The following is a 5464-nucleotide window of genomic DNA, read 5'->3' as shown; positions in this document are numbered from 1 at the left end:
AAGATCTTCAGGGCAAGTGGAATAAAATCCTGACTTTAATTTTAACATCATGTTCCTTACTCCCGTTGAAAGTAATCATCAAGGGGACTTTATTCGTCACAGGAATTAAGCATATTTACTTCCTATCAAGTTGAATCAAAAACTCAAACAGATGGAAAGAACATGGTAGAATACTGTAAGTAATACACCTGCTTGTTGGTCTCACATGCTTTTAGTATTTTAAATTATTCACAAAAACATTACCAACATTATATAAGTTTATTATTCAAGAGTAAAAGACAATAAAATATTTAGAAGATACTTCTAAGAGGCAAAACAGAACTTGAGGCATGAGCTTTGGAGAGGCCAGTGAGATAAAATATAAAATGGATTCACTAATCATGAGAGATGGGTTTACTAGTCTGCAGTTCTAACAAATGTTCATCTGTTTGCTATATCGTTATGCCCATTCTTCTATTTTAGAGGTTTATATTTGATAGAGTCCCAAAAAAAATGGCATAGAAAATGATTTTTATAATGATTGCTGAAGGAAATTCCTGGAGTTGCATGGGTTATGCTTGTGCTCTATACCTCAGTGATTAGTTTATTTGCTTCTCAGTGGTGGCTTGAATGTGCCTTAAATTTAAGTTAGATATTTCAGGATCTTGCTAGGCTAATTAATTTATCTAATTTTGAATATGTTTAAAAGCCAACATTAGCTCTGTATTGAGTCAGCTTCTAGGATTTATCTAACAATGAATAAGAAGAAAAAGAAACAAAGCCAGCTTTCCTGGAATTGGGCAATGATGTAAAATCAGACATTAGAGCAAACAGCTAGAATATAAGAAATAGAGGCCAAAGTGTTTTATAGAGTACTGTGGAAACACACAGTAAAGACACTGAAATCCCATGGGTCAAACCAAGCTTTTCTACCTTTCAGAGTAGCCTGCTGTAGGTTAAAAATGCAGCAAAATCAGAACTGTTTGGACAAGTAAAGCAAAATAAGGAAAGCTATCATCAACATATTTTCTCAACATAACCATAAAGTCCATGTTGACAAAGATAAAATATTAGTTTATATATGTTGCAAGTAATATCAAACTGCTTGTAATTGTAATGTAGGCTAAATGTGGTTTTGTTGCTTATAAATACATTGGTAATTAAAAGTACATTTGGATTCTGAGAGTATTTTATTTCACAGGAAAGACTGCTGCTCAGTCAAAATAATATATTAGTAGCTCAGTTGTGTCTGACTCTGTGTGACCCCATGGACAGTAGCCCACTAGGCTCCTCTGTCCATGGAATTTTCCAGGCAAGAATACTGGAGTGGGTTACCATTTCCTTCTCCAGGAGATCTTCCCAACCCAGGGATTGAACCTGGATCTCCTACATTGAAGGGAGATTCTTTACCATCTGAGCCAAGAAGCCCAAAATTATATATGTTGATATTTATGATTGATAAATTCTGAATGTGATCCTAACTACAAAATGATTTTTAGGTGAGCTTAATTTATAAACACCCCATGGTTAAATCTAGTTCTAATGTTAAACATTTTAAAAGAAATGTAAGGGGTAAATGAAATAATAGAAATGGCTCTAATTACTACTTCTGTAATGCCCACACAAAATTGTAGAGTCTCATAAACTGGATTTCTTTTCCCCAGTCACAAATAGTCAAGATCCACTTCTATGTTTTTTGTCTATGTTGTGCTTCCACTGTTTGTTACTTGGAACATTTCTATGGGGAAAATGCCAGGGATTTCCTGGTAGCTATTTAACCATCTTTGGCAGAAGGAGATGTGCTTTATAGCCTCACAAGCCCTTGATTGATTGTAGATTGTCTCAGAAATTGGAACTCTACTGTCCACAGTAGTACTGTCTCTCCATGTGGTTTTAATTCACAGCTATGACATTAAAAGTGGAGTGGTTTTTTTTTTTAATAACTTACTTTGGCTGAGTCCCTTCCCTGTTCACCTGAAACTACCATAACACTGTTAATTGACTACATCTCAATACAAAATAAAAAGTTTTAAAAAATAAAAAAAAACATTTTCTTTTAATAACCAGTTGAAGCAGAAAGAGTTTTGGCTCATGGCTTAAATTTAGGGAGGAAAATTTTGGCCCTACAAGAAATGCAGAGATTTTAAACCTGAGGTTAATCTAACTAGCACAAAATTATCTTAGACATGAGTACAATTTGTAAGAGTTTCACATCTGAACTATAAACATGTCATATTATTTTATTCTGTCAGAAAAGTCTTATCTGCTCAGAAAATATCCAGAAATTTTTCAACACAAGGAATGCTAGACAAAATCAGAATTTCATAGAATTTTCTGATATGGATTGATATTTTGTTGTAAATTATTTCTAAATGTTTATGCTTTTCTCATTTCATGAATTCTCAGTAAAAGCTAAGTATTTAATAAAACAAATGGTGACTACCATTATATGACTAAGTAAAATAGCATTGATTTGCACATAAGAAAGTTTCAGAAAAGGGCATTCATTGAACTAACAGGAAAATTCAGAATTCCAAAAATTTAGAAGGCATTGAAAATACTAAAATTTTCCAATAGTGAACAGTTAGCAAAATTTACAAGAGTACATGAATACTGTTATTTGTATATCAAAGACTCTTTGGTAGTTTAAATATGTAAAATGTATTGTGATTTACTTGATTTATTGCTGATGTTATCATTTTGGACATGTTTAATTAAGAGATATTACAAAAATACATGTGATATTTTTAAATTTTATTTGAAAACCTAAAAATATACTTGGATGTGTGCACCTGTGTTTATACATGTGTGCGTGTATGTGTGTGTGTGTGTGTTTTATTTTCCCTTTTCTATGGGTTTTGTTTCTAGTTTGCCCATTCCTTAGTCTTCTCTATCTTTAACTAGAAATAAGAGTCTTAGATTGTGTCATAGTTTATTCTAGGACATCTTATTTGGCCTTTAAAATCATTTTAAAGCTGTGATCAGCATGATTTTCCTACCACTTGCTTATTATAATTATCTTCCCATTTTTTGTGTATACTGCAAAGATGAACATTACATTTGCTAAAATTACATTTATTGAAAATCTGTGTGCCCACAGAGGATAAAAACATTAGAAATGTATGTTACTATTGTTTCTTCTATTGATGCTACAAAACTTGGAATTGAGGGGAGCAATAATTATCAAAAGATATGTCACTTCTGTGTGGATGCAATTTTTCTTGCAAAAGTATTGCTCCAAAATAAAATTCTAAACTATGCAAAAATGTCATATAAAACCTCCTGTATTTCATATTTTATTCCTTTTATTCATTTCTAAAATGAAGATCAGCTATGTGGTTTATCTTTATGATGCTTCAGTTTATCGAGCATAATATAAATCCCAAATGTTTACTAGTCATATTAATATGGACTTTGCAAAGACAAAATATTTAGATGATATATTTCTACAAGGTCATCAGTCATTTTTATGCTACAGTGAAATAATCTTCCTGGTATGTTGCCTGGGAAGTGAACGTTCTTTTAAATCATCATAATTTAGATTTCTCTCCTTCCCTCCCTTTGGAATGCATTTTATGTGAGTAACAAAAAATAGTAATGATTTGCGTTTTTGTTGCACACACAAATCTTATATGTGACACAGAGAAAAAAGAATTCTAATGATTCATCATAATATATTCAGAGAGATATAAATGTCCACCTATTGACTCAGAGAAATCACTGGAAGAGTAAAGATTAGCTTAAAAAAGAAAAACCAGTAAAAAATCTGATCTGTAATAGAACAAATCACTCGTATTATCAGTGGGAAGGAAAGGGAAAAGAAGTATTTATTGAGCACTTGTGTGACAGATTCATGATTATCAAAATTATGAAGCCTGTTATGGAGGAAAGACATCCCTGGTGGCTCAGACGGTAAAGCGTCTGCCTATAATGCAGGAGATCCGGGTTCGATCCCTGGGTCGGGAAGATCCTCTGAAGAAGAAAATGGCAGCCCACTCCAGTACTCTTGCCTGGATAATCCCATGGACGAAAGAGCCTGGCGAGCTACAGTCCATGGGATCTCAATGAGTCGGATAGGACTGAGCGACTTCACCTTCACTTTTTCACTTTCATGGAAGAAAGAACAAAAATGAATCACTAAAATGACAAAAGTCCTGTAACTGTAGAAATTATACTTTAAGAACCTTACTAATGTAAAAAAAATGATAAACACATAAGATCATAGGGTTGGAGAAAGGGAGGTAAAGGAATCAATACACTGGTTTTCTGTTCTTTCATAGCAGGAAGTTAATACTGGAAATATTAAAAATGTTGGAAATATTAGGCATCTGGGGACCATGGATAAAAGACAAGCTACAATAACTCCAGTTTTGGATGTATTTCAAAACTCCTCTGCTGATAGAGATGCAGACATAGAGAAGATTGTGGACACAGTGTGGGAAGGAGAGGGTGGGACAAATTGAGAGAGTAGTATTGAAACATATATATTACCGTGTGTAAAACTGATGGCTAGTGGGAAGTTGCTGTGCAATCAGAGAGCTCAATCCAGTGCTCTGTGACAAGCTAGATGGGTGGGATGGGGTGGGGAGAGGAAGGAAGATTCAAGAAGGAGTCTACTAATGGCTGATTCACGTTGTTGTATGGTAGAAACCATCATAATTTCATAAAGTAAATACCTTTCAAATAAAAAAGAAAAAACCCTCTGCCTCCATTAGCTTCAGAGGGATTATTTGTAAGGAATTATTGCCTCATGAAAAAATTTTGACCTTAAGTTCTGCAATATCTTCCTTTTTTATTTCAGATTTATTGTATCCTTTTATAATCATGCAAATTTTACATATTAAATATATTATTAATATATATAATTAAATACTGGCAAATATTTTATGACTACTATCTGTCCATTGATAGGAATATTTGGACTGATGTTGAACAGTTGTTAATAGTTCCTGTTTATGACCCTTATTTTACCTTCTTCATGTTTTTGACTATCAACTGTATTATCATTATTTATATTATCTTACTGATAACCTTATTGCATATCATACTGAAAAACAGTAAAAGGTTAGATAAGTTGTAATTAAATTTAAGTTAACTCTTACTGGGCTCAAACTCCTAAAATTTCAAGCAAATTCAATCTCTCATTTATCATAAATGCAGGGGGAGGGAGAAACAAAATAGTTTGCAATTGTAATCATTCTAATAAAGACAAAATACAAATTAATAAACCAGGGAAATTACCAAATGTATAGGAAACAACTTTAAATAACAAATATAATTGTAAAATCTAGAAAATCACTTTGATGCAAGTAATTTTGTCCTTTTTCTTCAAAAAGTGTATGTACCAGTGACATTTTTTAAGAAATTTCCTTTTTCTTCCTTTCCCTTTTTTCTTTTTTTTTTTGGTATCAGAAAAAATATCTAATGTTTCTAAAGTACTTTCATGCTTTCATTATGGCAATAAAAAGGTGATATTCAGGAAACA

General features: G+C 32.5%; 1 non-coding gene across 1 annotated transcript; it reads left to right on the top strand.

Annotated features, from left to right (window-relative positions):
- Positions 1-3873: 3873 nt before the first annotated feature.
- On the top strand, positions 3874-3945 carry TRNAY-AUA. The gene has a single exon. It is a non-coding gene; the product is annotated as a tRNA-Tyr (tRNA).
- Positions 3946-5464: the final 1519 nt, after the last annotated feature.

The sequence above is a fragment of the Cervus elaphus genome, chromosome 11, assembly GCF_910594005.1.
Source record: "Cervus elaphus chromosome 11, mCerEla1.1, whole genome shotgun sequence".
Taxonomy (NCBI): Eukaryota; Metazoa; Chordata; class Mammalia; order Artiodactyla; family Cervidae; genus Cervus; species Cervus elaphus.
The sequence above is the reverse complement of the archived record's forward strand: the minus strand, read 5'-3'. Positions and strand labels throughout refer to the sequence as shown.